The sequence below is a fragment of the Leptodactylus fuscus genome, unplaced genomic scaffold, assembly GCF_031893055.1.
Source record: "Leptodactylus fuscus isolate aLepFus1 unplaced genomic scaffold, aLepFus1.hap2 HAP2_SCAFFOLD_99, whole genome shotgun sequence".
Taxonomy (NCBI): Eukaryota; Metazoa; Chordata; class Amphibia; order Anura; family Leptodactylidae; genus Leptodactylus; species Leptodactylus fuscus.
In genome coordinates, this window is record NW_027441045.1 from 252,501 (window position 1) to 262,500 (window position 10,000).

General features: G+C 52.3%; 10 non-coding genes and 2 pseudogenes across 10 annotated transcripts; all 12 read right to left on the reverse strand.

The window, feature by feature from the left end:
• Nucleotides 1–418: 418 nt before the first annotated feature.
• On the reverse strand, nt 419–537 carry LOC142189134 (5S ribosomal RNA). The gene has a single exon (XR_012713326.1). It is a non-coding gene; the product is annotated as a 5S ribosomal RNA (ribosomal RNA).
• Nucleotides 538–1,252: 715 nt separating this feature from the next.
• Nucleotides 1,253–1,371, reverse strand: LOC142189319 (5S ribosomal RNA). The gene has a single exon (XR_012713498.1). It is a non-coding gene; the product is annotated as a 5S ribosomal RNA (ribosomal RNA).
• Nucleotides 1,372–2,085: 714 nt separating this feature from the next.
• On the reverse strand, nt 2,086–2,194 carry LOC142189431 (5S ribosomal RNA; annotated as a pseudogene).
• Nucleotides 2,195–2,908: 714 nt separating this feature from the next.
• LOC142189135 (5S ribosomal RNA) lies at nt 2,909–3,027 on the reverse strand. The gene has a single exon (XR_012713327.1). It is a non-coding gene; the product is annotated as a 5S ribosomal RNA (ribosomal RNA).
• A 715-nt stretch (nt 3,028–3,742) lies between these two features.
• Nucleotides 3,743–3,861, reverse strand: LOC142189136 (5S ribosomal RNA). The gene has a single exon (XR_012713328.1). It is a non-coding gene; the product is annotated as a 5S ribosomal RNA (ribosomal RNA).
• A 714-nt stretch (nt 3,862–4,575) lies between these two features.
• On the reverse strand, nt 4,576–4,694 carry LOC142189357 (5S ribosomal RNA). The gene has a single exon (XR_012713534.1). It is a non-coding gene; the product is annotated as a 5S ribosomal RNA (ribosomal RNA).
• Nucleotides 4,695–5,408: 714 nt separating this feature from the next.
• LOC142189137 (5S ribosomal RNA) lies at nt 5,409–5,527 on the reverse strand. The gene has a single exon (XR_012713329.1). It is a non-coding gene; the product is annotated as a 5S ribosomal RNA (ribosomal RNA).
• Nucleotides 5,528–6,242: 715 nt separating this feature from the next.
• Nucleotides 6,243–6,361, reverse strand: LOC142189138 (5S ribosomal RNA). Its single transcript, XR_012713330.1, has one exon. It is a non-coding gene; the product is annotated as a 5S ribosomal RNA (ribosomal RNA).
• Nucleotides 6,362–7,075: 714 nt separating this feature from the next.
• Nucleotides 7,076–7,194, reverse strand: LOC142189139 (5S ribosomal RNA). Its single transcript, XR_012713331.1, has one exon. It is a non-coding gene; the product is annotated as a 5S ribosomal RNA (ribosomal RNA).
• Nucleotides 7,195–8,261: 1,067 nt separating this feature from the next.
• On the reverse strand, nt 8,262–8,380 carry LOC142189140 (5S ribosomal RNA). The gene has a single exon (XR_012713332.1). It is a non-coding gene; the product is annotated as a 5S ribosomal RNA (ribosomal RNA).
• Nucleotides 8,381–9,094: 714 nt separating this feature from the next.
• LOC142189294 (5S ribosomal RNA) lies at nt 9,095–9,213 on the reverse strand. Its single transcript, XR_012713475.1, has one exon. It is a non-coding gene; the product is annotated as a 5S ribosomal RNA (ribosomal RNA).
• Nucleotides 9,214–9,927: 714 nt separating this feature from the next.
• LOC142189432 (5S ribosomal RNA) overlaps nt 9,928–10,000 on the reverse strand; it is a 109-nt pseudogene continuing 36 nt past the window's right edge.

The window sequence follows — 10,000 nt, forward strand, 5'->3', positions numbered from 1 at the left end:
CCAGGAGTCGGCTAAGGAAGAAGTTGAGATGGTTGCCCGTGCCTGGAAGCGAAGCTGCTTTTCAGTCAGCTTCTCTTTTCTTAGGGCGCGTTGTCTGCAAAGATGTTCAGCCTGTGTTGCCCTGTAAATTGGTCTGCAGGTTACTAGCTATGGCTTCCAGCCCGGCGGGAGGCCCAGATACTATGGAAATGAAGCCTGCTATTATTAAAAGTAAAAAGCCACAACGCTGGTGGCCACCACGCCCGCTGCGGCTGCTAAGAGTGATAGCGGTAAGACTGAGAATACTAGGATTTTGCAAGGCCTAAAGAGTGCAAGAGAGAAAGCGAATGTAAAAGAAGCAAGTGTGCAGTGTAAAAAGTGAATGTAAAAATGGCATAGAGGAGAGTGACCCCTGCTGGTGGAAGTGAGGAAAAGCAAAAGCCTACAGCACCTGGTATTCCCAGGCGGTCTCCCATCCAAGTACTAACCAGGCCCGACCCTGCTTAGCTTCCGAGATCAGACGAGATCGGGCGTGTTCAGGGTGGTGTGGCCGTAGGCAGAGACAGGCTTCTCACTTACTCCTCTTCTACTTTGCAGCCTGGCTGCTGGCAGCCCTTTGCACTACTTCACGCTAGACCTTTTTCTTCACTTTTTGCCTTCTCTTAAGGGAACTTCATACTCCAACAGGAGCAGTGCAAGAGCTGGGGGGCGGCCCTTATACCCACAGGTGTTGTTCAGCAACCAGTCACAGGCCGCAGCCGCCCTCTTTCAAAAGGGCTGGGCGCAAGGTCTGCGCAGGGCTAAGAAACCATCCCGGGGGTGAAAGAAAGAGCAAGCTGGACCAGAGCCCATTGTCCAGTTGTCGGCTAAGGAAGAAGTTGAGATGGTTGCCCGTGCCTGGAAGCGAAGCTGCTTTTCAGTCAGCTTCTCTTTTCTTAGGGCGCGTTGTCTGCAAAGATGTTCAGCCTGTGTTGCCCTGTAAATTGGTCTGCAGGTTACTAGCTATGGCTTCCAGCCCGGCGGGAGGCCCAGATACTATGGAAATGAAGCCTGCTATTATTAAAAGTAAAAAGCCACAACGCTGGTGGCCACCACGCCCGCTGCGGCTGCTAAGAGTGATAGCGGTAAGACTGAGAATACTAGGATTTTGCAAGGCCTAAAGAGTGCAAGAGAGAAAGCGAATGTAAAAGAAGCAAGTGTGCAGTGTAAAAAGTGAATGTAAAAATGGCATAGAGGAGAGTGACCCCTGCTGGTGGAAGTGAGGAAAAGCAAAAGCCTACAGCACCTGGTATTCCCAGGCGGTCTCCCATCCAAGTACTAACCAGGCCCGACCCTGCTTAGCTTACGAGATCAGACGAGATCGGGCGTGTTCAGGGTGGTGTGGCCGTAGGCGGAGACAGGCTTCTCACTTACTCCTCTTCTGCTTTGCAGCCTGGCTGCTGGCAGCCCTTTGCACTACTTCACGCTAGACCTTTTTCTTCACTTTTTGCCTTCTCTTAAGGGAACTTCATACTCCAACAGGAGCAGTGCAAGAGCTGGGGGCGGCCCTTATACCCACAGGTGTTGTTCAGCAACCAGTCACAGGCCGCAGCCGCCCTCTTTCAAAAGGGCTGGGCGCAAGGTCTGCGCAGGGCTAAGAAACCATCCCGGGGGTGAAAGAAAGAGCAAGCTGGACCAGAGCCCATTGTCCAGTAGTCGGCTAAGGAAGAAGTTGAGATGGTTGCCCGTGCCTGGAAGCGAAGCTGCTTTTCAGTCAGCTTCTCTTTTCTTAGGGCGCGTTGTCTGCAAAGATGTTCAGCCTGTGTTGCCCTGTAAATTGGTCTGCAGGTTACTAGCTATGGCTTCCAGCCCGGCGGGAGGCCCAGATACTATGGAAATGAAGCCTGCTATTATTAAAAGAAAAAAGCCACAACGCTGGTGGCCACCACGCCCGCTGCGGCTGCTAAGAGTGATAGCGGTAAGACTGAGAATACTAGGATTTTGCAAGGCCTAAAGAGTGCAAGAGAGAAAGCGAATGTAAAAGAAGCAAGTGTGCAGTGTAAAAAGTGAATGTAAAAATGGCATAGAGGAGAGTGACCCCTGCTGGTGGAAGTGAGGAAATGCAAAAGCCTACAGCACCTGGTATTCCCAGGCGGTCTCCCATCCAAGTACTAACCAGGCCCGACCCTGCTTAGCTTCCGAGATCAGGCGTGTTCAGGGTGGTGTGGCCGTAGGCAAAGACAGGCTTCTCACTTACTCCTCTTCTACTTTGCAGCCTGGCTGCTGGCAGCCCTTTGCACTACTTCACGCTAGACCTTTTTCTTCACTTTTTGCCTTCTCTTAAGGGAACTTCATACTCCAACAGGAGCAGTGCAAGAGCTGGGGGCGGCCCTTATACCCACAGGTGTTGTTCAGCAACCAGTCACAGGCCGCAGCCGCCCTCTTTCAAAAGGGCTGGGCGCAAGGTCTGCGCAGGGCTAAGAAACCATCCCGGGGGTGAAAGAAAGAGCAAGCTGGACCAGAGCCCATTGTCCAGGAGTCGGCTAAGGAAGAAGTTGAGATGGTTGCCCGTGCCTGGAAGCGAAGCTGCTTTTCAGTCAGCTTCTCTTTTCTTAGGGCGCGTTGTCTGCAAAGATGTTCAGCCTGTGTTGCCCTGTAAATTGGTCTGCAGGTTACTAGCTATGGCTTTCAGCCCGGCGGGAGGCCCAGATACTATGGAAATGAAGCCTGCTATTATTAAAAGTAAAAAGCCACAACGCTGGTGGCCACCACGCCCGCTGCGGCTGCTAAGAGTGATAGCGGTAAGACTGAGAATACTAGGATTTTGCAAGGCCTAAAGAGTGCAAGAGAGAAAGCGAATGTAAAAGAAGCAAGTGTGCAGTGTAAAAAGTGAATGTAAAAATGGCATAGAGGAGAGTGACCCCTGCTGGTGGAAGTGAGGAAAAGCAAAAGCCTACAGCACCTGGTATTCCCAGGCGGTCTCCCATCCAAGTACTAACCAGGCCCGACCCTGCTTAGCTTCCGAGATCAGACGAGATCGGGCGTGTTCAGGGTGGTGTGGCCGTAGGCGGAGACAGGCTTCTCACTTACTCCTCTTCTACTTTGCAGCCTGGCTGCTGGCAGCTCTTTGCACTACTTCACGCTAGACCTTCTTCTTCACTTTTTGCCTTCTCTTAAGGGAACTTCATACTCCAACAGGAGCAGTGCAAGAGCTGGGGGGCGGCCCTTATACCCACAGGTGTTGTTCAGCAACCAGTCACAGGCCGCAGCCGCCCTCTTTCAAAAGGGCTGGGCGCAAGGTCTGCGCAGGGCTAAGAAACCATCCCGGGGGTGAAAGAAAGAGCAAGCTGGACCAGAGCCCATTGTCCAGTTGTCGGCTAAGGAAGAAGTTGAGATGGTTGCCCGTGCCTGGAAGCGAAGCTGCTTTTCAGTCAGCTTCTCTTTTCTTAGGGCGCGTTGTCTGCAAAGATGTTCAGCCTGTGTTGCCCTGTAAATTGGTCTGCAGGTTACTAGCTATGGCTTCCAGCCCGGCGGGAGGCCCAGATACTATGGAAATGAAGCCTGCTATTATTAAAAGTAAAAAGCCACAACGCTGGTGGCCACCACGCCCGCTGCGGCTGCTAAGAGTGATAGCGGTAAGACTGAGAATACTAGGATTTTGCAAGGCCTAAAGAGTGCAAGAGAGAAAGCGAATGTAAAAGAAGCAAGTGTGCAGTGTAAAAAGTGAATGTAAAAATGGCATAGAGGAGAGTGACCCCTGCTGGTGGAAGTGAGGAAAAGCAAAAGCCTACAGCACCTGGTATTCCCAGGCGGTCTCCCATCCAAGTACTAACCAGGCCCGACCCTGCTTAGCTTCCGAGATCAGACGAGATCGGGCGTGTTCAGGGTGGTGTGGCCGTAGGCGGAGACAGGCTTCTCACTTACTCCTCTTCTACTTTGCAGCCTGGCTGCTGGCAGCCCTTTGCACTACTTCACGCTAGACCTTTTTCTTCACTTTTTGCCTTCTCTTAAGGGAACTTCATACTCCAACAGGAGCAGTGCAAGAGCTGGGGGCGGCCCTTATACCCACAGGTGTTGTTCAGCAACCAGTCACAGGCCGCAGCCGCCCTCTTTCAAAAGGGCTGGGCGCAAGGTCTGCGCAGGGCTAAGAAACCATCCCGGGGGTGAAAGAAAGAGCAAGCTGGACCAGAGCCCATTGTCCAGTAGTCGGCTAAGGAAGAAGTTGAGATGGTTGCCCGTGCCTGGAAGCGAAGCTGCTTTTCAGTCAGCTTCTCTTTTCTTAGGGCGCGTTGTCTGCAAAGATGTTCAGCCTGTGTTGCCCTGTAAATTGGTCTGCAGGTTACTAGCTATGGCTTCCAGCCCGGCGGGAGGCCCAGATACTATGGAAATGAAGCCTGCTATTATTAAAAGAAAAAAGCCACAACGCTGGTGGCCACCACGCCCGCTGCGGCTGCTAAGAGTGATAGCGGTAAGACTGAGAATACTAGGATTTTGCAAGGCCTAAAGAGTGCAAGAGAGAAAGCGAATGTAAAAGAAGCAAGTGTGCAGTGTAAAAAGTGAATGTAAAAATGGCATAGAGGAGAGTGACCCCTGCTGGTGGAAGTGAGGAAAAGCAAAAGCCTACAGCGCCTGGTATTCCCAGGCGGTCTCCCATCCAAGTACTAACCAGGCCTGACCCTGCTTAGCTTCCGAGATCAGACGAGATCGGGCGTGTTCAGGGTGGTGTGGCCGTAGGCAGAGACAGGCTTCTCACTTACTCCTCTTCTACTTTGCAGCCTGGCTGCTGGCAGCCCTTTGCACTACTTCACGCTAGACCTTTTTCTTCACTTTTTGCCTTCTCTTAAGGGAACTTCATACTCCAACAGGAGCAGTGCAAGAGCTGGGGGCGGCCCTTATACCCACAGGTGTTGTTCAGCAACCAGTCACAGGCCGCAGCCGCCCTCTTTCAAAAGGGCTGGGCGCAAGGTCTGCGCAGGGCTAAGAAACCATCCCGGAGGTGAAAGAAAGAGCAAGCTGGACCAGAGCCCATTGTCCAGGAGTCGGCTAAGGAAGAAGTTGAGATGGTTGCCCGTGCCTGGAAGCGAAGCTGCTTTTCAGTCAGCTTCTCTTTTCTTAGGGCACGTTGTCTGCAAAGATGTTCAGCCTGTGTTGCCCTGTAAATTGGTCTGCAGGTTACTAGCTATGGCTTCCAGCCCGGCGGGAGGCCCAGATACTATGGAAATGAAGCCTGCTATTATTAAAAGTAAAAAGCCACAACGCTGGTGGCCACCACGCCCGCTGCGGCTGCTAAGAGTGATAGCGGTAAGACTGAGAATACTAGGATTTTGCAAGGCCTAAAGAGTGCAAGAGAGAAAGCGAATGTAAAAGAAGCAAGTGTGCAGTGTAAAAAGTGAATGTAAAAATGGCATAGAGGAGAGTGACCCCTGCTGGTGGAAGTGAGGAAAAGCAAAAGCCTACAGCACCTGGTATTCCCAGGCGGTCTCCCATCCAAGTACTAACCAGGCCCGACCCTGCTTAGCTTCCGAGATCAGACGAGATCGGGCGTGTTCAGGGTGGTGTGGCCGTAGGCAGAGACAGGCCTCTCACTTACTCCTCTTCTACTTTGCAGCCTGGCTGCTGGCAGCCCTTTGCACTACTTCACGCTAGACCTTCTTCTTCACTTTTTGCCTTCTCTTAAGGGAACTTCATACTCCAACAGGAGCAGTGCAAGAGCTGGGGGGCGGCCCTTATACCCACAGGTGTTGTTCAGCAACCAGTCACAGGCCGCAGCCGCCCTCTTTCAAAAGGGCTGGGCGCAAGGTCTGCGCAGGGCTAAGAAACCATCCCGGGGGTGAAAGAAAGAGCAAGCTGGACCAGAGCCCATTGTCCAGTAGTCGGCTAAGGAAGAAGTTGAGATGGTTGCCCGTGCCTGGAAGCGAAGCTGCTTTTCAGTCAGCTTCTCTTTTCTTAGGGCGCGTTGTCTGCAAAGATGTTCAGCCTGTGTTGCCCTGTAAATTGGTCTGCAGGTTACTAGCTATGGCTTCCAGCCCGGCGGGAGGCCCAGATACTATGGAAATGAAGCCTGCTATTATTAAAAGTAAAAAGCCACAACGCTGGTGGCCACCACGCCCGCTGCGGCTGCTAAGAGTGATAGCGGTAAGACTGAGAATACTAGGATTTTGCAAGGCCTAAAGAGTGCAAGAGAGAAAGCGAATGTAAAAGAAGCAAGTGTGCAGTGTAAAAAGTGAATGTAAAAATGGCATAGAGGAGAGTGACCCCTGCTGGTGGAAGTGAGGAAAAGCAAAAGCCTACAGCACCTGGTATTCCCAGGCGGTCTCCCATCCAAGTACTAACCAGGCCCGACCCTGCTTAGCTTCCGAGATCAGACGAGATCGGGCGTGTTCAGGGTGGTGTGGCCGTAGGCAGAGACAGGCTTCTCACTTACTCCTCTTCTACTTTGCAGCCTGGCTGCTGGCAGCCCTTTGGACTACTTCACGCTAGACCTTTTTCTTCACTTTTTGCCTTCTCTTAAGGGAACTTCATACTCCAACAGGAGCAGTGCAAGAGCTGGGGGCGGCCCTTATACCCACAGGTGTTGTTCAGCAACCAGTCACAGGCCGCAGCCGCCCTCTTTCAAAAGGGCTGGGCGCAAGGTCTGCGCAGGGCTAAGAAACCATCCCGGGGGTGAAAGAAAGAGCAAGCTGGACCAGAGCCCATTGTCCAGGAGTCGGCTAAGGAAGAAGTTGAGATGGTTGCCCGTGCCTGGAAGCGAAGCTGCTTTTCAGTCAGCTTCTCTTTTCTTAGGGCACGTTGTCTGCAAAGATGTTCAGCCTGTGTTGCCCTGTAAATTGGTCTGCAGGTTACTAGCTATGGCTTCCAGCCCGGCGGGAGGCCCAGATACTATGGAAATGAAGCCTGCTATTATTAAAAGTAAAAAGCCACAACGCTGGTGGCCACCACGCCCGCTGCGGCTGCTAAGAGTGATAGCGGTAAGACTGAGAATACTAGGATTTTGCAAGGCCTAAAGAGTGCAAGAGAGAAAGCGAATGTAAAAGAAGCAAGTGTGCAGTGTAAAAAGTGAATGTAAAAATGGCATAGAGGAGAGTGACCCCTGCTGGTGGAAGTGAGGAAAAGCAAAAGCCTACAGCACCTGGTATTCCCAGGCGGTCTCCCATCCAAGTACTAACCAGGCCCGACCCTGCTTAGCTTCCGAGATCAGACGAGATCGGGCGTGTTCAGGGTGGTGTGGCCGTAGGCAGAGACAGGCTTCTCACTTACTCCTCTTCTACTTTGCAGCCTGGCTGCTGGCAGCCCTTTGCACTACTTCACGCTAGACCTTCTTCTTCACTTTTTGCCTTCTCTTAAGGGAACTTCATACTCCAACAGGAGCAGTGCAAGAGCTGGGGGGCGGCCCTTATACCCACAGGTGTTGTTCAGCAACCAGTCACAGGCCGCAGCCGCCCTCTTTCAAAAGGGCTGGGCGCAAGGTCTGCGCATGGCTAAGAAACCATCCCGGAGGTGAAAGAAAGAGAAAGCTGGACCAGAGCCCATTGTCCAGTAGTCGGCTAAGGAAGAAGATCGAGCGTGTTCAGGGTGGTGTGGCTGTAGGCAGAGACAGTCTTCTCACTTACTCCTCTTCTACTTTGCAGCCTGGCTGCTGGCAGCCCTTTGCACTACTTCACGCTAGACCTTTTTCTTCACTTTTTGCCTTCTCTTAAGGGAACTTCATACTCCAACAGGAGCAGTGCAAGAGCTGGGGGCGGCCCTTATACCCACAGGTGTTGTTCAGCAACCAGTCACAGGCCGCAGCCGCCCTCTTTCAAAAGGGCTGGGCGCAAGGTCTGCGCAGGGCTAAGAAACCATCCCGGGGGTGAAAGAAAGAGCAAGCTGGACCAGAGCCCATTGTCCAGTAGTCGGCTAAGGAAGAAGTTGAGATGGTTGCCCGTGCCTGGAAGCGAAGCTGCTTTTCAGTCAGCTTCTCTTTTCTTAGGGCGCGTTGTCTGCAAAGATGTTCAGCCTGTGTTGCCCTGTAAATTGGTCTGCAGGTTACTAGCTATGGCTTCCAGCCCGGCGGGAGGCCCAGATACTATGGAAATGAAGCCTGCTATTATTAAAAGAAAAAAGCCACAACGCTGGTGGCCACCACGCCCGCTGCGGCTGCTAAGAGTGATAGCGGTAAGACTGAGAATACTAGGATTTTGCAAGGCCTAAAGAGTGCAAGAGAGAAAGCGAATGTAAAAGAAGCAAGTGTGCAGTGTAAAAAGTGAATGTAAAAATGGCATAGAGGAGAGTGACCCCTGCTGGTGGAAGTGAGGAAAAGCAAAAGCCTACAGCACCTGGTATTCCCAGGCGGTCTCCCATCCAAGTACTAACCAGGCCCGACCCTGCTTAGCTTCCGAGATCAGACGAGATCGGGCGTGTTCAGGGTGGTGTGGCCGTAGGCAGAGACAGGCTTCTCACTTACTCCTCTTCTACTTTGCAGCCTGGCTGCTGGCAGCCCTTTGCACTACTTCACGCTAGACCTTTTTCTTCACTTTTTGCCTTCTCTTAAGGGAACTTCATACTCCAACAGGAGCAGTGCAAGAGCTGGGGGCGGCCCTTATACCCACAGGTGTTGTTCAGCAACCAGTCACAGGCCGCAGCCGCCCTCTTTCAAAAGGGCTGGGCGCAAGGTCTGCGCAGGGCTAAGAAACCATCCTGGGGGTGAAAGAAAGAGCAAGCTGGACCAGAGCCCATTGTCCAGGAGTCGGCTAAGGAAGAAGTTGAGATGGTTGCCCGTGCCTGGAAGCGAAGCTGCTTTTCAGTCAGCTTCTCTTTTCTTAGGGCGCGTTGTCTGCAAAGATGTTCAGCCTGTGTTGCCCTGTAAATTGGTCTGCAGGTTACTAGCTATGGCTTCCAGCCCGGCGGGAGGCCCAGATGCTATGGAAATGAAGCCTGCTATTATTAAAAGTAAAAAGCCACAACGCTGGTGGCCACCACGCCCGCTGCGGCTGCTAAGAGTGATAGCGGTAAGACTGAGAATACTAGGATTTTGCAAGGCCTAAAGAGTGCAAGAGAGAAAGCGAATGTAAAAGAAGAAAGTGTGCAGTGTAAATAGTGAATGTAAAAATGGCATAGAGGAGAGTGACCCCTGCTGGTGGAAGTGAGGAAAAGCAAAAGCCTACAGCACCTGGTATTCCCAGGCGGTCTCCCATCCAAGTACTAACCAGGCCCGACCCTGCTTAGCTTCCGAGATCAGACAAGATCGGGCGTGTTCAGGGTGGTGTGGCCGTAGGCAGAGACAGACTTCTCACTTACTCCTCTTCTACTTTGCAGCCTGGCTGCTGGCAGCTCTTTGCACTACTTCACGCTAGACCTTTTTCTTCACTTTTTGCCTTCTCTTAAGGGAACTTCATACTCCAACAGGAGCAGTGCAAGAGCTGGGGGCGGCCCTTATACCCACAGGTGTTGTTCAGCAACCAGTCACAGGCCGCAGCCGCCCTCTTTCAAAAGGGCTGGGCGCAAGGTCTGCGCAGGGCTAAGAAACCATCCCGGGGGTGAAAGAAAGAGCAAGCTGGACCAGAGCCCATTGTCCAGGAGTCGGCTAAGGAAGAAGTTGAGATGGTTGCCCGTGCCTGGAAGCGAAGCTGCTTTTCAGTCAGCTTCTCTTTTATTAGGGCGCGTTGTCTGCAAAGATGTTCAGCCTGTGTTGCCCTGTAAATTGGTCTGCAGGTTACTAGCTATGGCTTCCAGCCCGGCGGGAGGCCCAGATACTATGGAAATGAAGCCTGCTATTATTAAAAGTAAAAAGCCACAACGCTGGTGGCCACCACGCCCGCTGCGGCTGCTAAGAGTGATAGCGGTAAGACTGAGAATACTAGGATTTTGCAAGGCCTAAAGAGTGCAAGAGAGAAAGCGAATGTAAAAGAAGCAAGTGTGCAGTGTAAATAGTGAATGTAAAAATGGCATAGAGGAGAGTGACCCCTGCTGGTGGAAGTGAGGAAAAGCAAAAGCCTACAGCACCTGGTATTCCCAGGCGGTCTCCCATCCAAGTACTAACCAGGCCCGACCCTGCTTAGCTTCC